Here is a 22,358-nt window from a genome sequence, read left to right on the forward strand (position 1 = left end):
ATTTCACTAATAATTGAAGAGACATACAAGCTTTCAATCTATTGATGTTTTGAAATACCAGCAGGGATATTTAATCTAGTGATTCAAGGTTGCACATCTGGAAAAGTGGATGGGGCAAAGCGTGTGCCACCTGCCACAATTGTATTGCTGCTGAGGCCAGTAAAAATGCCTGTGAACTGATGTGTGTCTCCGTGCTTGTGTGTGGCCAAGAAATAGTGAAAATCTGATCAGCCAAGAACTAGGCAGTATTAAAACAATTAGTCCCATTCAGATCATGTCAAATAGCTTCATATGCCACTGTCCAGAGGGCTGGGGGAGATGGGGAGGGAAGTGCTGAAGGAAATCAGAGCGTTTTTTCACTGATGGCTACACTGAAACATTTATGTCAAACACTTGTGGGGATGTATTGGTACTGTTGTACCATTTGGCTATACCTTGTTGCAAGGCATCATGGACATACGCACCTCTGTCCTGTTAAGATGCATGCTATTGGTGTGTCTTACAGGTCTTCCTTTCTCATAAATACTCCAGCAAACATGAGTGATTATAGAAAATACAGTTTATTCTTGAAGAAGGCTTTTATGCCATTTTTTTCTATTTCCATGACTAATTTGTGTCCCGAAGGGTGCTTTCTTTAATGTTTTGGGGCCTTCTGTATTTTATGGCTTTAGGGTAATGCTAATATAAGGTATTAGATTAGTAAACTGAACTAAAATCCGAAGTTGTCTGAAACAATATTAAAAACAGTTTAGTCTCCACAAAACTTTTTTACCATATTTGTGACCTTTAAAAAGTCATTCATATGCAAGCTGCAGATTCAGACATATGTTGTTTATTTATGCTGCATACTAAAAGGGGGTAAAAAATGAGTGAAATCATTGGTAAGAAAAAAGAGGTAAAATATTGTCAGTCATCTGATCAAGAAATCTATTACCAAAGATGACTAAGGGTTTAGATACTAAGAAGTGACACATGAAGCATGTTGTGTGCTAATTGCTGCTAAATGCTAGAGCTTCTTGCAAGTATGGAAGCATATTTACATTCAAAAATATAGATATGGAAGGAATTATTAAAATCTTCTTTCTTGGAATTTACATGATCAGTTATGCAATCAGAGAATTTTCTATAGAATATCTTAAGAGTTTTAAAAAGTAAATTTTGTCATATATTACCTTTCTTATAAATTACATTCCATATATGAAGTCTGATTCACATATGTACAAAATGGAGCAAGATACCTTAGTGCCTCCTCTTTTTTTCTTCTCTTCCTCCCCACCGTCTACCTGCTTCTCTAGCTGCTGCTTTTGCTTTCTGCTTCATCTCTCTCTGCAAACCTACAGTCACTGTCCCTGGGCCACTACAAAAGCAGAAGCAGCAGCCACTATTAACCCCAGTTACTGTCTTCCTCAGAAACTCTTGGGCAGTGTTAGCCCTCTGCCTAGCTATGGCTTTTTCATTTATGGGTAGATTCTTTTAATTATGTAATAGAATATCAGCTTTGTCTATTGAGTAATGATTCTTTTTAATGACATACAAACTCCAACACAAATTGAGCAGTCTGGGCAGTCTTTGTGACATGATAACGTATGAATCTATATAAATGGAGGAAGAACCCTCATATACAGCATATATAAATACATATGTTCAACTTCCATGCTTTCAAATGTTTCATAGCTATTACCTAATGGAGCAAATATGAATCATAATATGTTTTTTGCACAACTGGTAGTAAAAGTATTGATTTTTATATCTGACCCAGCTCTCAGAATTGCATCTTTATATTTTCTAAGAAACAATATGATTATAGCTGTGTCTGAGATGCATGCTTCTGTGAAACTGAACCAGTTATATGTACTCTCTCCTTTGCAGTACTTGCAGTTTATAGCCTCTGTCATTTGAAATTCACGCAGGACTTCCTATTGTAGCTCTTCATTTTAACACATCCACAAGGCAACAAATGTTCTGAAGCCATCTTTTGGAGTTGTATCTAAAATATTTCCTCCTGAAAGCTGATAATATCTGGTGTCTGCATTTGTTTGATGATTCTGATCATTTCCCTGAGATTTAAAACAGCCTTTAAAATGAAATGTATGTTGATTTGTTCCTCTGATTGGTCGGACACAAGGCAAGGCTCCTTTGAAAAGCACCAGAGCAAAAAGATGTTGGAAAGAGTTCAGCAATCCTGTTGGCAGCGCTTGCAATCAGGTACTGAGATTTGGGAGTGAACTAAATAAGCTCTCTCCATCATGTCTCCATTTTCTTTCATGGCTTTGATTTTCTCTTGAATGGTGAAGCAGATTCCCTGATTTTTCTCTCCCTTCTTTTTACATCCTTGAAGAGAATCTCTGAAGAGAATCAGATATTTTTTCATCTCTGCAGGCCTCTGGCAATCATGTGGAGGCAAGATTTTTTTCCTGTGGAAGTGTGAATATATTTACCTTGGCTGCTGAATATCAGTCTCAAGTAGAATGCTGTTTGATACAATGGGTTCAGTAAGAGCACAGGAAGTATAAGAATAAACAGTGAAAAATAACACTTTGGACTGTGTTTGTAGTCTCTCGCAGTTCTCGGCCAGATGTCTCAGTGACTGATTCACTATGTGCTGAAGAAGGTAACTGTTTTCCCCCAAAGTGTTGCACTGCTAGGAGTACCACTGGCTGCTCCTCTGAAAAAGGCTCAAAAAGGCAAACATAATAAGAAAAAGAAAAAAAAAAAAAGAGTCCTACCTTCCTTTTAGCAAACTTCTGACTTTGTCTGATTAAATTTTACTCACTTGGTTGACGTTAAGAGTTTTCTTGGCTTGTATGTTCTTCAGTTTTCTCTTTTTTTTTTTTTTTTTGTCCTCATTGCTAACACCATAGTGTGCAGATCCTTCCTTCCTTTCTTCTTCCTGACTCAGTCTCAGTGCATGATGATACGTTTAGCTTTGCTTTGGGGAAAAAAAATTTTGTCTGGAAGCAAGAATCTTCATAATTTATGGCAACTGTCAAAAATTCAGGCACAGTGGTTTTAGAAGTCTTTGCTGATGTAAAATCTGACCTTGTGTAAATGGTACATTGCGTTTTTGAGCTTTGTTTCTCTGCCTGAGATCTAGTAAAAGTCAGAGGATTTTGAGCATAAGAGAATACAATTACTTTCTCCAAGGGACTAGTCCATCAAATTGGGCCATTTATAGATAAATTTCAGTTTGTTGCAAAATGTCAAACCTAATAAAATGCCAGGCAGTAAATATTTTGATGACATCAATTGGCATGTTAAAAAAATCGAACACTTTCTTTGAACAGATGTTATATTATTTTTTTCTCAACAACAGTAGTAACTTACTTTTGCAAATGCCTGTGGCTCTTGCATGGGTGCACAGATGATGGGCAGGGCATATACTGATGTACCTCTTATGTGGGTAAATCCAGATGTGTTCATCACATAGTGGTGGCTCTTGCACTGTGTGCTCTGGAGTAATCTGATGATGGTAATAGGATGTAGGGAAGACACCGATGGAGGTGACTCATGGCTTTCATCCTCTTGTAAACCTTCCCTTGCCTGATCCAGAGTCCTTGGAACAGCTGGATTGCAGTAGCCATGGATGTTTAGGACTAGGAGGTGGAGAAGAAGATTGCTTCTCTTGCATGGGACTTCTTAATCATCAGTTGAGCTTAAGGAGTAAAAAGGACAGAGCACTCCATGCTTTTTGAAATGATGTTGCATCTTGTGACTTGCTAAGCTACTGAGGGAGTGTCTTGCTAGTTTAGTCATGGAATTTGCTTCAAACCACCTGTCAGTGCCTGAACAGATGGGTAGGAAATTCACCCAACTTTGTATTGTTAAAACTGAAACCTGTGTTTTTTGATTGCATACCTTTTGTGATTGCAGTTGGCAGCCCCTAGGGTTTCTGGAATGCGGAGTGGAAACCTTCAGAGCTCTGCTTTAGTTCTATTTACTGTTTCCCTAAGTAATCTGTAGTAAGCAGTTTGTACTATTTTTAGTCTTAACGCATTTTTTTTTTCTGTCAGGTTCTTCAGAGCTGATCTTAAAAGCTTCCTTTTAATATTGACATTGAAAAGATGTTATGTATTTTGTATTTGTTTTAAGAGTATAAGGTAGTCCTGATACAACTGGCAACAATTTCTCTGCTCCTATTTATATTCCTATGCATGGCTAAATTCCACAGGTTTTTTAAATGTAGTTCTGTAAATTAATTTTGTTCTTGATTTAAGAAAGCATTTAAAAATACATGCTAAGAATTAGATATCTGAGCTCAAAACATACACTTTCAAGGGTCCCTGCCCACCTGGTGATTGGATGTAAATATCCAGGAAAACAAACAAAAAGACCCCCGCTATTTCCTCTCACTTCTGAGTTACTCAAGACTCTCACTGAGGGTCATCAGTTAGCTATGAATTTCCCTTCCTAATTTTTCTACCAGGCCTAGATCTACCAGATCATCCCTCAAACAAAATGGAGTCATCAAAGAAGGGCATGTCATTGTTTCAATTTTTCCAAGAACCTAATGGTTAGACAAGTCACTTGGAATATAGGAGACAAAGCATCCAGTCCCTCAGTTGCTGAGGGGACTCGAGGACTGGGTCATGCCTTCTACCATAGTGTCCTAAATTCCAAGTAACAGGGCATTTCATGGTTGGGATTCTCTCAACCCCTGCTTGCTGAAGCCATTACAGGTCACATGAAAAAAATTACATATTTATTTTAGGCCACAGACAGTAAATGGAATGGGTACTTGAGCAGAAAGGGTACTTGGGATACCTATTCAATAGTGGGAGAAGAACTTGGTTTCTGGTCTCTGTTTCAATCCATTTTAAATCTTTCTATAGAAAAAAGTAGCAAAGGCAACTGGCAAGGTGGAGGAATGCATCCCAATCTCCCGAACAGTGTATAGCCACATGATTGGGCTTGAATGTTGGAGAAATAATCCATCAGGAAAAAGAGATTTAAAAGTACACTCTTAGATCTGAGGAAATTGCTCTAGCCACTAGGGTATTAAGCCAGAGAAGAACTGACAACAATCAGATTGTTTTGCGTGTCCTGAGTAGTGACACTTCCCTTAACTGGCATCTTTGAAGTTAAAAATGCTCTGTGCATATATAAAATATTTCCCTAATATGTACAGCTGATAGTCATAAGGGATCATAGTTCTTTATATCATTTTGGTTGAATGCAAAATTATTGATCCCAAGCTAGGAAATCAGCATAGAGCTTTGCTCCCTCTTTTCATTCTCCTCCTCATTCCATTTTATTGAAAATATTCCTGGCTGGACTAACAGCTCCACTGAGACCCTAATGACTGAATGCACAGAGCAGCTTCAGGCAGACACACAAGTCAGCAGGAAAAGATGTGATGAGTTCCAGACACTGAAGCTCTTATAAGTGTCAAACTCCTGACAAGTGATTTCAGTGCCTGATCCTGCTGTATGTGAAGTGATGCTTTAATTTGCAATTGAATGACAAAATCCTCAAGTCATCCTTATCTCCTGAGCAACAGAAGAAAGACTCTGCAGTGTAAAAACTCATTATGACTCTTCTGTGTCATTTTCCACCTTTGGAAAGGAATTTTTTATCATTGTACCCCTCTCTAGCCTATTTTTATTAGCACCAAGCTGCAAAATGTGAGCTATACACCTAGATTATGTGCTTGTATTTACAGATAAAGCTGAAGATTAAAAAGTGAATCCCATATTGTATCTCTGCTAATTCCAAGAATCCTCTCTACCAGTGATCTTTACACTTTATAATAGTTTCTTTCAAGCTGTGATGAGAAAATAAAATATAACCATTCTTTGTAAGTGTAACTCATTGCTGTCCATTCCAGAGGAGGAGATCTTTTAATAGTAGTTTTACAAGTGAAGATTGATCTAATGAAGTAATGTAGTGAAGTAAGATAAAATCTAAAATCTGAAACTTTGAAATGGGAGACATAGAATGTTTTCTACCATTTTTATATTCTTCTCTGTGTTTCCTGGAGCTAGGGAATGGTATTTTTTTGCACGCTCTCTGCCCTGTTAGAACTTTTAAGCATTGCTGGAAGCTGTTCAAGAGAGGGATTTCTCTCTTTTGGGAAGCTGAAGCAGCAGCACTGGTCACCGAGTCATTCGTCTGTAGAAGGTAGATTAGGAACTAGCTGGCAGCTCAGTTACAGAATTATCTGCACATGCAGTGGGCTAGATTCACTGATATGTTATGAGCACTTTGTGCCATTTTGGCTAGGTGAAATGGCATTCATGATTGCTTTCTTTTTTTCCAGAGTGTCTGAGAGAAAGTAAGACATACTAGCATATTCTCTGCATTATTTATGGTATCGTTTTGCAAGTTACCATAGGGATACGGCACACATAGAAATGAGGCTCGCAGAGAATGAGAAGGAAGACAGGAAAGCATCAGGGCCAGGAGGGTTGTGAGAACCTTCCTCTGTAACTGAGCAATAACAGGGATGCTCTGTGGCCCGATGCACCTCAAGTGTCAGCCTGTGCTTGGATGCATCAAAGGATGAATTTAAAGGAGAATGTGTTGCCAGCAGAAGCACATGACCCACTGTGCATCTCTCTGGATAATGAGTTGTAAAACAAGTGGAACAGATCGCAGGCTGAGCTCTGTAACTTTGATGATAGAAGAAGCATAAATCGGCTTTAGATTGTTTTGACCTCTTATTTATTTTTTCTTTCTAGACCTGGTCATCGTCCTATCCCTGCACAAAGTGTTTACACTGGCCTCAGCCTTGAGACCACTGAATCCCAAATATGTTCCAGGCAAGTCTTCTCTCTCTTTGCTGGAATTCTTTCCTGGGGAAAAACTATAGTAGGTTTTTAATTCATAATAATAAACTATGTGCAGAAATGAGTAGGCCCACTTTTTGCTGCTTTTAACAATTAACTGTGGTAGGCCCTTTTCTGGGTTCTTTCCTAGGCTCTTTGGTCTCTTTCTTCAGCACATTATATTGCCCTGTGACCATAAAGATGGAGGCTCTCACAGTGTGGCTTCTCTGCATTCCCTAGGGAATCTGGGCTACAACGCACTCCCCATTCTGAAAAGCTACATGTAAGAGATGTTCTGGTTGCTGTTCAGACTGGGAACTTCTCCTCTGTGGGGAGAAACTTCTTCCTGAATGACAGCATTATTTTCATGTCCGTGTTGGATTGGAACAAAAGAGACTGAAATGGAAATTTAAAATGTTGTAAGGTAGTTGGTGGGTTTGGTTTGATATGTTTTTAGGTATCTTTTTTTAGGGGGGAGGGTTGGCTCTAGATTCATAACTGTTCTGAACTGGGCCACACGCATGAACGCTAAAAGCAGTGTTCAGCATGCAGGGAACAGGAACCACTTTGTGGCCCTAGTGAGGTTCATGCCTTCTGTCTTCCAGCTGCCCCTAGGCATGGGAATAGGGATTCTGTGCCCCGGGACTGAGCCCTCGCTTCCCCAGCCCAGGGCACTCCCACCCGGAGGGTGCCGAGGCACAGCCCCATCAAGATGCTGTCTATGGAAATGCATGCATGGGTTTGGAAAACGAGATGTGTCCCCACTAACTACAGCTGGGAATTTGGCTATATCGTTTTTACTGCTAGAAAATGTTTGGCATCTGGGGATTTGAGCACAACCCAGTTGAGAACTGCACTTACTGATTTGCTGTTTGAATTTTTATTGACTTTTTTTCATGCTGTGCAATTAAGTTTTATTCTTTGGGGTTTTTTTAGCTGTACCTTAAATCTGCAAATCATGCAGACTAAATCAAGTCAAATTAATTCCTCGATTCTATATTGTTTGTCTGAGAGTAAGTAGAATAATATTTGCCTCATGGGAATGAGGCTTCTGTGCACAGCTGCCACAGCACATAATCTTGCTGGTAAATGTGGGTGGTTGAAAAGCGTGATGTAAACATCAGTATATTGTTAACCATGGACACATAATCCTTTAGACTGAATAGTTTCTGAAACATGAACAATGGGACTTTGGAAAACAAATGACTCGCATGCAATGGTACACTTAAACTTGGAGAAAACACTGCACAAATCTTTGTCTCATCACTATCGGGCGGAGATATATGCCGGCATCTTCAAATGGTGGAAACAAATCTTGGGAAGAATTGATGAAAAAGTTGTCACTGCTCTAACATCTTGTTCCCAAAATAATTCGGATGGGAGCCAGAGTCTCTCCCCTCTGCCACAAGCTGGTGGTAACTTTAGAAGGACAATAACCCACCCTCAGGTCAGCTCTGCTGGGGCAGCACCACAGTCGCTGTGATTATCCTGTGCTGCGTTTTCCACCCCACTCCAGGTGACGTGGGGAAATGGTCCTGCTGACCTGGGTTCACGTGTTGTTGACAGAGTAATAAAGCAGCCAAAGTTTATGCCTTGGCATTACTTTATCTTTGAATAGTCCTTGTCTCTTAGACGACACTGTGATTTGGGTTGAATTTAAAGAGGAAGGGAAGATACTTGCAAGGCCTAATTTAAGGAATCAAACTCAGGAGTTTGTCCTAATTACAAAGGCGTACTCCTAATGTGGCTGCTCCTTATTATGCACTGGTAGAGCATACTCCTCACTAGTGATTCCCTGGGAGACTGTATCCCTGTGTAAGGTACCCGCGTTTTATGGCTTAGATTAAATGATCTGACTACCTCTGCAAATGTTCTGTAAGAAGAGCTGAGTGTAACGAGATATATGTAGTACCCTACGTGGGTGAAATGTGAGGAAAAAGACATTAATTTCTATTTTTTGAGCTTTCTCCATTGCACATCTGTCCTTTCAAACTTCTCTGAGACTGTGGGCTGCCTCATGCATTATAGTGGCTATGACACTGTAAATAACAGGGACCTGTTGTCCCCAAAGATCAGTTTATTAGCAGAATTGTTAGCATAATTCCTGAAGAACTGTGGTTTTGAAAAATCAAAAGACAGCAGAGGTATAATACATAGATCTTGATCATTTTATCCATTTTTATGAACCTTATTTCAGTCAGGGATAATGATCGGAATGCCACAAAACTAGTGAAATAGCAGTATCTTGCTATATCTCTAGATTCGTGGATGTTTGTATATGAAGAGCATTGATTTATACAGAGAATTTCAGTCTGGCTTCAATTGGATCACAGGATCCTCTTGTCACTCCGTAATGACTTTCTTATCATAGAGAGCCAGAAAAGCCCTTGTTAGTATTTCCAGATTTCAGTAGCATCTGGTACTGTGGGTCACTAGACACTGGTGCGTCTGCCAGGTGGTTATTCTGTCAGTTTAGATATGTTGGACTGTTTATAATCAGAGCAGACTGGAGCTGCCCAGAGCTATTGGGGAGTTCTCAGCAGGCCCTGCTCTGGTTAAGTGCAGGGATCTCAGGGTTGCCGGTAGCCTCAACGCACTTCATTTTTTGTTCAGTTTTGCCTTTTAAAGATCTATTGGTGAAATTTGGCCCTCGACGCTACCGATAACAGGCAGCAACATTTCCTCTTACTGATTTTGCAACAGCAGCAGGAGAGATATGTTACAGACCTATTTACTTGGGTTGTCAAAAAGTAGGTCACTCAGAACTGACAGGGACTGCCAGGAGACAGGCCAGAGGGGCCAGGGAAGAAATGTGAGGGAATTCATTTTCTATAAGATGTTTGGTATAGGGCAGTAATGTGTATATGTGTGTGTGTGTGTGTGTGTATGTTTATATATGTATGTATATATACACATAATCAATATATGCCATACAGAGCAATTATTTTGTTTTGCATGTGATTATTTTGTTCAGAAGCCTACTTATGTTTAATAAACGGATGTATTTAATGTGCCCAGTTGTATTTTAAGAGGTTTTTACAAGAGGCAGTTGGACCTATATCGGTGTGTCGTGCACATCTGATCAGCCTGAAAATGGAAGTGAGTGAGGCAGATGCCTCTCTCACCGCCAAGGGATCCTTCCAAGGGATTTCTGCATAGCACAAGATGTTCTACAAACCAGTGTACAGCAGCAATACAGGGTGTTTCTTGTGTAGGAAATGATATTACAGGAGAAAAATTACTGATGATTTCAAAAGAGCCAAGATTTAATCTCAGTGCAGATCCCTAGGCTTGGGGTCTACCATCTGAGGAAGACTGTTTGGACCTCACTTTCCATGCTCATGTATTCACTGGATGCTCACTCACTTGTGTTCAAGGCCAGACTGTAACAACATGCTTTTGCTAAACTACTTGAATACCTGGCCTGATAGATACAGCTTGTACAAAATGCAGTAATTATTATAATTATGCAGTCGGAGAAAGGAAGATGAGATTCTGTTCATCTACTGCTGAATTCACTTTATTAGCTGTGAGTAAAATTATGCACCACATCATATTTTCCTTTTGAGTCAAGTAGTCTCATAACAGTTTGATTCATAGGTATGCTCTCATATTAACAGTCTCTTTTGCAACTCTTGTTGAGTCTAAGGAACAGGGATTTAACCTTAGACGTGGGAGATCTCAGTTACATTTCTGCCTTGGGCACTGCCTTGCAGACTGAGTTTGCGGAAGCAATCTCCTGTCTCTCGCTCTCTGCTTTCCTTTCCCTCCCATTTTTACGTGGCTTGTAAGTTATTTGTAGCATGGACTTCTTTTACTTTTTGCGATGGCCCCAGCTGACTGACAAGCAACTAAGGACCTCTGGATCCGACAGCATGACCTGCCACCACTCACAGGGAAAGGCCTGCAGTGGGTGGCAGGCTCAATTCAATCCCAGGACAGGGCTTGTGCTGTGCATCGAGCCAGGTGTTAAATTTGTAGTGTTTAGTTTAATGAAGTTCTTGTCCTGACTGCTCTTACCTCCTAGGCACTAAGGTAATGTAAATAACAGTCACAGAGTCTTTTCCTCTGAGAGCTTAAAAACGTGTTGCTTTAACACTGTTTGCAAAAGCTGACAAAACTGTTTGTATCTTTGTTCTTGTGGCTTTGGTACATTGGACTAAGTTTCCTCCTGGGACTCAAAAAGGCACTTGAAAACAGCTCTTTTAGAAAGTTAGTTCCATAGGATTATTTTAATCATAATGCTGCTTTCAAGGCACACTGATTGTATTTATTATTTTGAATTATGTTTAATGATTTCTGGTTTACTCTTGTGCCTAGTTATTTTTATCATCTGCTCTGTATTTAAAGTGTCTGGGATGTTTTTGCAGACAGGTGCTACCTAAATAAAGCATATTATTATTTTAATAAGCTACAGCAGGGCAGCAATTAGAAAAGCCCATATGTTCATATTTTCTTTTTAATCGTTGGTATTGCCAGGTTTTAACCTTTGGGGAGGAAGGTGAAGTGGAAAAGAACTTCCATGTGGGAGAGAGAAACTGCCCCTCTCTGCCACATGCCCACTGAAGAAATCTTTTGCTTAAGGCATTAAAATAGATACAATATATTATATTTTAGGATGATGTTCAGTCTTTCTCCATCTCTTGCAACACTTGGAAATGCTAATGAACAATAGTTAAATATTCTGCAGATAGAGGCAAGCTTCAGGGCACTGGTGAGCCCTCACCCTACTGCATTTAGTGACGGCATTTCCTGAATTCCATTCAGGAAAAATACTGCCAGCTATACTGGAAACATTTGCCATGTGTGTGTGAGAGCAGGTGGTTTTCCACTGTGCCTTAGCATTAAACACCTGAGCCAAGCATTTCTGAAGTTTTCAGAAACATGGTATTAACTGATATTTTTTTAGCTATTTGTCATTGCTGCAAACCTCTTGTTTCCAGAACCAAGCTGGTCTTGGAAGAAAAAGTATCAAAATATTTCTTTAAAAGGATGGAAGAAGAAAAGAAAAAGGGGGGGGGGGAACTATTTCCAACTGGGAATAGCAGCAGAAAACCTAGGGATCTCTTGAGAAACATTGTTCCACTGTGATTTCTGGCCATAACTAGAAAGTAGTGACAGTACAAAGAATTCAGAGATGTCTCTAACCGTTGGGATGCTGATATGAGCAAAGCTGCATGGAAGCAGATTGCAACAGCAAGCACATTGGCCTAGGACCTGGGCTGTCCTGGGGCCAAATCCCAGCTCTGCAGTGTCTGGAAGTTCTGGCTCACCTGAAGCCAGTCACTTGACCTCTGCTGTCCCGTTTTCTTTTTGAACCAGTGACTGTTTTTAGTGTGTATTTTTCAAGTGCTTATTAGAAAGTGACCAAGATCTAAAATTATGTCATTAAGTTCAAGCAGAATATGAAAATCACTGTATGAAGTTTAACTGTTGTTAGTTGCAATAATTAAGATGTCTTTCTCTGTAGACACCCTGTGATTCCTGTTTTATGTTTCTGACTCTGGTGTGGAGTCATTCTTGACATAGACTATTGTAAATGAGATCAGACCCTTGATACTTGGTACAGGGTACTTTTTGCACATTGTGAAAGTAGATTAGAGTAGCGCTAGTTAAATTTTACCAAAATCCATGTTGCAGCATCTTGAATTTAGAACAACCAATTTATTACATGTAGGTACAGTGGAGTAAAGCCTGTACATAATGCACACGTGTGTGGGCACACGTGCATAGGCACGTGGACACGCGCACACACACACACACACACTCTCACACCATTGCTGTGCTACAGGAGTAGTTCCATTGGACCTCTTATCTTACATTTTAAAATGTAGGCTTTTTTTTCCTTTTTTTTTTTCAAACATCATAATTTGTTGCACTTATTCTATAATATTTATTGTATAAGGGGTTGCTCAAGGGGTTTTGTTGTTGCTGCAAAATGGGCAATCAGATATAGCCTTACCAGAGAACAGTATTTTTCTGTTGCTGCAAGACGGACTGCTGCTCGGACACGCCCAGCTAGCCCCTTGCAGGAGGCAAGCCTGCTCTTGGGAGCTCTGGCTGCCCATGAGGAAGCAAAAAGTCCCAAGTTGTCTTCTTAATGCTGGAACCGGTAGTGAGACACCATCGCTGTTTTGCAGAGGTGGAGCCTGCCTTCCTCAGCCACACTCACCATATCATCCCAGGAAACTGGGAGACCGGTAAGAAATACAGGGTTGCACAGGAATGTGTCATATGGCTGGGACCTAGGCAAGTTCTGAATAAAATCACCGGGAGTCTGAATGAGGGGCAGAGTTCAGCATTTGAGTAGGACAGTCCTAGATTATGAAACCTGGATTATGAAAGTATGGCACTTTTACAGTTGATAGAAATACCAGGTTTAGTTATGCTGTTTGACTTGTGTTTAGAAAAAATCAGGAAACAATATTTCATTGCTGTTATAAAAATGCTTCTTCTGCAGATATAAGATTTCTTTTAGCTCTACATCTTTGGAATTAGTTGCTTTTGTTGTATTTCTGCCTGCATACTTGCAGTTAAAACAAGTAATGGTTTAATTGTAACTCTCTTTTGTTGTCCAAACAGGCTGAATCTAACAGACCTGCACCCACTGAAATATTTGTGTTGTTGCAGTGTCTTATTATTGGCTGGAGAAGCTGTCCAAACCCAGAAAAAAAGGTAGTCCTCCCTCTGAGTTTACATTTGAGATATAAGCTACAACAGGCACATACAGGCAGATGGGGATTGCCAGAAGTAAAGTGGTGTTATTAGTTAACACGATAGGCAGTGTCTTCAGCACAGCAGAAGCTTGACCATTTTTGTGTTATACAGGCACCAGGAACGGCAGTGCTCTAAGGAGATTTGGATAACAACAATAAAGCAGGTTGCAGATGTTTCTGAGATGTTGAAAGGAGGAATGGGAGGAAGCACAAAGGTGCTTGTTTTAAAATTGAGCAAGATTTGATGGAGGCTGGCGGGAGTTCAGTACTGCCCAGGCACCCTATTCATGTTTAATAGTGCAAAATGAGAGAAACTTGTTATCCAAAGGACCAGTTGCAATGATCTCTCCTGCTGCAGCCTGCAGATACTATCTAAATTGTGCCACTTTGTAACAAACCTCTGTAGAACACACAACCTCTCTACCAAGAGGAAAGGCAGCAATATAGAGAAAAGACAGTAAAAACAGGTTAGGAAAAGAAACACATCCTTTTCAAAAACAGGCAGGGAGGAGAAAGGAGGGGGGAAAGAGCAGAAATGGAAGGGAAAGTTGTTGCACAGCTGTGATGTATATAGCTAAATAAGCTTACTGTAAGTAATTTGTTTCCTGTGCCTTCAAGTGCTTCCTAGACCATATTTTGTGGAAAGCAGCTGTTCTGTAGCATCACAGCATCTTACGGATCATACCATTGCTGTGCTCTCTGGCATAGAGGTTTAGCCTTGGCTCATCTTTGTCTTTTTTTTTTTTTCTTAATCCAAATTAAAAGTCATCTAGCTTGAAACAATGGGCTTGTTACTGTGAATGAGAAAACTATGCCGTATGCTAGATCTTTCATTGGGCACTTTTACACACAGGCTTATCTGACATTGGTACCTTATTCAGCATGTCACGGGAAGAACAGTTGCCCTCAGAAGAAAAGCTGCAACGTCCTTAGGCCAACCATTATTGTATCATGGGTACCTCTGAAGCCAAATCTGGCAGTATACCAGGCAACATTTTATGAAATGTAGCTATAGCAACTAAACCTTCACTGCCAGATTATAAAGCAGTCTTTGTTTTAAAAAAAAAAACACAACCAAAAGCACAAAACAGCTCCCTTCCCCAGTCCTACACCTGCACATGCTGCACAGCTTAAATCTTCTGAAGGGATGCTCCAGATTGCCTAATATACTACTATTTGCTATTTTAGGGTTTTTTTTTAATCTGGACCAGGTAAATAGGTATAGTTACCTTAAAAAAAAAGTTTTGTGCCTTTTTATAGCAACTTTCCCTCACCAGGTTTTCCTATGTCACAGCAATTGCTGTCTCAGTTGAAGTCACATTTTATTTCCTATCTCCCAGGTGCCACATGGTGGTGCTCCTGACTCCACATTGCTTGGAGGCCTGAGCTGCCTGAGACGAGTTACAGATGCAGTGTGTGTACCAAAACTGATTTTGCAGGGAGGGCTAAGAGGCAGCTCTGCAATGAAGGTGAATCATACAGTGGGATGGGGGATGCACTTTTCTCACTGGACTCAGCTACTAAACCTGATACAGGAAGAAAGAGCTGAATAATGGCAGCTGATAAAAATTCTCAGGGTTGCGCTTGTATGCACACACACACACACACACTCACACTCAAATTTTACCTTTTTTACACTTTAATTACTGTGTGAGTTTTGCATGTTGGCTGTGTTTCAATAGCTGTAGCTCCTTCCTATTTTCTGTTTTATCAGTAGAAGGCTGATACAGGCACTAATCTCAGGACCCTCCTGGGGAGCAAGGCAAGCATGCTTCTCTTGGCCTGCAGTGGAAATGCCATGCCTAGGACTTGCAGCCAAACTTTTGCTCTTTCTGAGCCGTTTCCTCCTTCCACCACTAAGAGCACCACCGTGCTGGTGTGTACTGGAAGAAAGGCGATTGATTAATGAAGTTGATCTACAGAAATACTTCTTTACAATAAGCTGGAATTGTTTCACTTTGACTTTCTTAGCACTAATATGAGAAAACAGAGGAGTTCTTACAATGTTTTTACGGTAGTTTGGTCCAACTGGCCTCCCACAGGCTGGTTATAGCCTCTGCGACCCATCCATCTGGCTCACGTCTTTCATTTGGAGGGACCAAAGAGCAGCTCTTTGCGCAGGCGACTGAGTGCTGTCTCTGCAAGCGACTTGGCCTTGCTGCTGCCCGGGCACGTGAGGAGCAAGGCCATGGGAAGGGAGGCTCCAGGAGGACGGGCTGGTGCAGGGGCAGGAGCTGCCTCTGTGGTCCCAAGCACCAACCCCAGGCTGGAAGGAGGCCAGAAGTGGTACTGGCTTGACTTCAATTAAAAGACCTCTCTTTCTCTTAAGAAAAACTCCAACTCAGAGTAGGCAATGTCTTCATCTGTATCAGACTTACAGCTCACTGAAATCAACAGAAATGGCTTTTGTGTACTTTGAAACTAGTCCTGTGAACTGTAGCATTTTGCCAGTTAAAGTGTAGCCTTATGCATTTAGGAATTCAGTCCTTTTCCCACTGTGAGTTTGTGGCAGCTTTAATGAAAATTGGATCAGGCATTTAGATACTTATAATTCTTTCTTTTAAATCATGGGAAGCCATCTTTTTAATTAATTCTCACCAAAATGATTGAATGCATGACCTACAAGGATAATTACTTGTAACTTTGCTTTGATTATTTTGTAAAAGATTCATTGCATTTATACAGCGTACTGCACTGATCTAAAAGTGGAGCTCTGATAAAGTCCATTTATATATGAACGTATAAACCTTTAGACTACATAACCATGTTGTCTATATAAACACCTTATTCTGTAAGGTCTTATTATTAGCATAACCTTTTAAATGTTTGTCTTTGCTGTCTTTGCATGGCTTAGCATTATTTATGTCATGTATGTAAATCTTCTATAAAGCCATAAACTGATTACTGGAGAAAATGTCCATGACTTCAAAAATTCCTTAAATTAGTGTTCAATTTATGGGAAAATCTAATGGCCTTCTATATTTAAAAACAATTTTTTTTCTTGGTCTCTCTCATGACAAAACCCAAGAGGGGTCAGAATGCTGGAGTGCTGGTTTGTCAGCAGCAAGAAGAAAGATATAAATGCAATAATTAACTCTGCTTTAACTTGATGTAAGCATTAGAACAAGCAAAGGCAAATGCCCTTTGCATTTTACAAGAAAAACAACAAGAGAAATTTTATATTCTGTATACCTGGGTATGATTTTGATACTTGCTAGTGGAGGAAAAGCTGACAAGGTAGTTGTTTAGAGAAGTCTCCGTTTCTTAAAATCCTAGTTCTTGTGGTTTTTTTTTTTTCAAGAAGTAATTTGGAGAGGAAGAGCAAGACCCAAAGCCTCACATTTTTTTGAGGTACCCAAATTCTCATAGGTTTTGATAGAGGTCCAACTGCCCAAGTAGGTACTGAGAATTTTGTGAATACATGTGTGATGCTGGATAGCTTAAGTGCCTGAACAGTTTTTACAAAAGAAACAATTTTCCTTCATGAATATGATGGGATCCCCTGAATCTGAGGAAATGTGATTACTTTGCTGACTCATCACTCTTTCTACTATCAATTGTTATCCATTGTGTGCAGTCTCTATCAGGAGCAGAATTCTTTATTATCATATATATATATGTGTGTGTAAGTGTTCTCAAAATATGTAACAGAAGATTATGGGTTGAAGCCGGTCTTGAGTAAAGACTTAGAAATGCCAGGATGTCACCAATAAGCACCTCTCTGCATCATTAAAAAAGACTGATGGACAAGGTAGACATTAACTCTGCTCAGGTTTGACCAGTGAGGAGTTTGCACTTCAAGTGCAACTTTACACGTCAAAGACAAATGCTGAAATGAGTAACATTTCATTAATACTGAAACTATATTTTGATATTTTGAGTGAGTTCATTATGAGCAACAAAACATATCCAGGGGTGTATTTGCAATGAATAGTGTCTCTGATGAGTAGGAGGCATAGAAAAGACAGAAAAGCATTACCTAAAGTATGAGTAGCTGTGCAGGAAGATGGTGCCAAAAGGACAGGGTTTCTTCTGCTCTAACAGTCTTGAAAGTTATCCTGTCAGCCTTGTTTTTTAGCTTTATTAACTGAATGACCCATACAGAAGTTAAACTAAACATACAGAAGTTAAACTAAAGTATTAGGGAGATATTAAGGCATGTATTATCTTATTTCTTTGTATCTGTTTCCAAATAGAACTGCAAAGTTGCTTGCATCAAAGAAGATCCAGCTTCTTATATAAACTGACATTTTGCTAGCAATGCTATTTTGTGGAATACTGAATGTGTGCCCACCAGCAAGAAGTCCTAAGTGGGTTTTCTTCCCTGAAAGGGCATGAAATGGAAACACCCAGAACAATCAATCAAACTCGCTGTTGTCTGTATTCAGGAGTCATATAAACTTCACAGCACAATCAGATCCCCCCACAAACTCCCAATTAATATATTAAAGCACAAAAGCTTGCTCCCAAAGAAAATCACAAAATGTACATAGTTTTCCTATCTGTATAGACTGTTAGAAATTTAAAGGGTTTATTTCCCTTGTTTCACTCCCCAGACTGGTTTAAAAGATTAATATTTTGCTGATCCGAAATAAGATGATATTGTGGAGGGTCAAAATAAACTGCAAATAATGAATTAGTCCCCCAAATATCAATTCTGAAAAGTCAGTTAAGAATGTATAACTAGGTAAGAGTAATACAAGTTTACAGACATGTAGACTATATCTGCCAGTGTGTCCTAATACAATCAGGATTGTTTTCTTCACTGGCTCGCTGTTGGCTTCCAATGCCATGTTAAGGTCCCAATCCAAAATCTTTATTCACTTATTGGATCAAGCCCCAGCCTTTGTTTTAGAACCAGGAATGTGCTTTTGGGATAAGCTGAGAATGAAGGGTGGGATAAAGGGAGATAAAGTATTATCTGTCAAGAAGAACTGGTGCTCAACAAATCTTCAGTGGAAAATTTGCAAAGTCTCTCTTTGAGAAAGTCTTTGCAGCAAAAGTAATACTCACGGTTCAAACTCTTCTTTTTCCAAGCTCCTGCCAATACCTTCAGAGGCAAAACAAAGATCTCTTCTCCAAGCAGAGCCCTGGCTCCGGAGCAGAATCCAGAAAGTCTGCCACAGAGTTTGCATTTGCTGAAAGTGGGGTTGTGGCTGGCTTCAAGGTGAATTGCATGTTTACCATGGTTTTTGATAGTATTGTAAAACTCTAAGCTGACTATGGGCACTTCTTGGTGAAGCATGTCCTGTCTGGTTATTGATTTTATAGGTGTATGTGTGGGAGGAGTCCCTTAAAAGACTGGGCTTTAGAAGTAGTATGGTTTAATGGAGGTTAGCATGGGCTTTAAGCTCTGTGTATCTGTAAACCATCTGAGACAACTGCCAACAATCTTAGTTAAAGAAGTAGCTGTGACATCTCAGGGTTACCTGGATCTTTGATGTCTTCCCCTCTTAAGGAAGAACTGCTTATTTATATATGCCAGAGCAGATTTCTGGGAAGCACAAGCATCCAGAATTTCTCTTTCTAGCCTGGTGGGGTGTAGCCTAAGCTCATCCAGGAGCACAGTTCTTGGACTGCTTGCGTATACAATTTTATTCTGATTTCCTGCTGCCAAGAGGTCAGCGCATCCAAAAGTTTGCCGATTTCACCTCATCCCTTGACAATAGACAGATTTAACAAAAAAAACATGGAGATTGTTTTGTTTACATGAAGATAAAGGATTGAAAACAAAAGGTTGCAAATAAAATAAATATAGTGCTTTTTTGTAGTCTTTTTTAGTTCTTCTGACATATTTCACTTGGAATGCAATTCTTCGGGTTAGCAGTGGGAGGCCTGACAGTCCAGGTCTCTCTCATATTTTCTAGGCTCTGAGTACTGAATAACTTTTCTCTGTTTTCCTGCCTAGATATACTACGCTCCGTTTTTGCTTTGATTCACTGCAAATGGAGTATCAAAGGCTGGGAGAGGGGAAAAGTAAAAGGGCAAAGGTCAGAAGGAGACATGTTGCCTTTGCTATTTACACTTTTTCACTGTTTTTGCTCTCTTGGTATAACTGCCTTGCTGGATGTCTTTGTTTTAACTTCTGGTGACATTATCCATGCCTAGATGGTCTTGCACACTTTCTTCAACTTTTTTTTTAAGCTTATGATATTAAGATAGTAGATGTTTAAAGAATCTGTTGTCTATAAAATCTGTGAAGTTGATAGTCTCCCATGCCATACTACTTTTCTAAAGAGATCACACATGGCATTTAAGGTACCACTTTAGAGCAGCTGGAGGACCTTGGCATTTCATATTTCCATGTGAGTGAGAGTCTCATGTAAAGACAGAAGAGGTAATTATGATCTGCATGGAATGAGATATTGTCACATAGTTCCCAAATGACTACACTGAATTAAGTTATAACATAGCTAAGCTTTACTTGTATGCTTTCTCTCTTCCTGCAGTTCTGAGAAAATGTTAAGTAAATTCATATAAGGTACTTTACCCAGAAAAAATAAGTACAAATCTTCTTGTCAGTTTGAGCATATAAAAGTTTCATCTGCTCGGTTGTCTAATACAGATGTTTTTTTGGATTCTTCACATGACTCAGTGTCACAGACAGGCAGCAGGCAGGAATCTTCAGTCAGTTGTGGATGTTAATTTAGAAGGTGATTCAATTCAATGGATTAAGCAAAAGTTGCAAACAGGGAGATCTGTGAGCTCTGTTTCGTCTGTGAGTAGAGGTTTCCTATGACACAGATGGGTGAAGAAGCCAGTGAACTATACAAGCCAGTGAACCACTAGCCATGGGACATAAAATATGAGATAGTAATTTTAAGGCCTAGAAAGCCTTAATTACTTTATTTATTTGCTTATTTATTTATTTTGTAGTAGCATTAACCACTTAGGAAGACAGTCAGTTTGGTTTTCCACAAAAATGTGGTTTGAAAGGAGCCTAACCATGCACACCGAGGCTAGTAAAAGTATGGAAGCTGGATGACTAAAATGAGGCTTCTAACACACAGATGTGCTTAGCTCTCATTTGGGATCTCCAGGTTTTTAATGTGTGGGTACGTGACCACTGCATGAACCGGTTATGTGTAGCATCAAGAGACAAAAATAATGCTGTCTGTCCCAAAAGCACGGTGCTAAGCTATGTAAGCTACAAGAACATATTAATTATTTTCAGTGTGAGGATTAGAGTGTATGTTCTCCTTGCAAAGCAGTTAATATTCACAAACAGTTGAAAATCACGTGATCCATCAGTAAGCTGAATATGTTTTTAAATATTCCATCCTTACAGAATATACAGGCACACACACATATACTATAAATACATCTTTATTTATATGGCAAATCGAGATTTGCTGGGATTCATGTATAATACAATCACTTATGCCAAGACATATTACACATGTAACTATACATATAGATGCACAGATCCATACAAATGGACACTTAAATGTTTTGGTAAATGATATATGGTTTTGAATTCTGCTTGGATGAATACATGGGCTTAGTAGTTATGTTTTAGGTTTAAATTAACTTACATGTATTTTCTGCAGCTAAAGGAGTTTATTACTCCGTAAGAAGGCCATGCCTCCAGCTCTTGGATTTCCTGATAGCTTCAGTTTGCGAGGGGATGTCATTCACAATTGTGCTGTCTTTTCTCATATGAAGTTCAGCATTATTGCTTGGTGATGTGTAAACAAAGCTTCAAGTTTTATCTTCCATTAATGAAGCTGAAATGAGTTAATATAAAACAAAGTGAGAAAGCCAGAACATGCCAATATTAATTCTTTCTTTATTGCTTCTGGGGTTGGAATGAATGAAAATGTCCATTATCATCAATTTGTTTTCATTCCCGTACTTTCCCTAGTGACAATTATTTTTTAATCAGATAATTTGTTTGACATTGAAAATGTCTATAATTAATACAGAAATAAATGAAGAGGTGGTCAGACTTAGGAGGTTATAAGCATAGTGGGGCTTTTTGTTTCCAGAGAAAATGCAAAGACTTCTAGTAATAGTACAAGGTAGGTCAAGAAAAGTCTATTAGCATGTTGGTGGTTAGCATTTGTGAGTTTGAAACTAATTTCTGCTTGTTTAATTTCTACATTCTACACGTTCTACACTAATTTCTACAATTTATGGTAAATATTTGTTATCATTTAATATTCATGGCAGTTTATAAGAATGCTTCAAATAAATTGAACCAATTAATGAAAGACATAAGTCAGCCTTTGACTTATTTTGGGAGGATTTTGTCAAAAAGATTTTTCTGAGTTTGTTATTTGCCTTTGGTACCAACCTCTAACATTCCCAACTTTTTCCTCTGCTATTTCAACCATGGCCCCAAGTCCCTTCCTGAGAGAAGCCTTCACTAGCACGTTGTGACAGGCTACTCTGACCAAAAAGTCAGTCTTCTGGGTGGAATTTGACTGTTATTGTGAGGCATTCTTTTGTGAAATGGCTGCAACAGTGTCTTGCTCCTTCAGTAACACCGTGCATATTCCACCATACAAAGTCTTAATTAAAGTCCAACCTAAAGATGTGTCAGATCAGACAGTGCATGTTTCAACTGCGTTGCAATCCAGATGCTTGCAAATACCTGAGCTATGAAGATTTTCACTACCTCCATTCTACATGAAGTGTGAAACTGCTACAGTTCAACCTGGGAAGCTAGGTTTGTATTGTAAAACTGCATCAGTCTAAGTTTAGTTTTGCAAAAATAAAGCTAGAGATGAATAGGGTCTTGTCTTCATTTTATTCAAAGCACAGAGGTTCAGACAGGAATGAGAAGAGGAAGGAAAAACAAATAAAAGTGTTCAGCTTTTGACTTAGTTGAGTTATAGCTTTTATAAAATTGAATTTTAATAATTTGCTATGGGAA

The sequence above is a fragment of the Apteryx mantelli genome, chromosome 2 (genome assembly GCF_036417845.1).
Source record: "Apteryx mantelli isolate bAptMan1 chromosome 2, bAptMan1.hap1, whole genome shotgun sequence".
In the NCBI taxonomy this organism is placed as follows: domain Eukaryota; kingdom Metazoa; phylum Chordata; class Aves; order Apterygiformes; family Apterygidae; genus Apteryx; species Apteryx mantelli.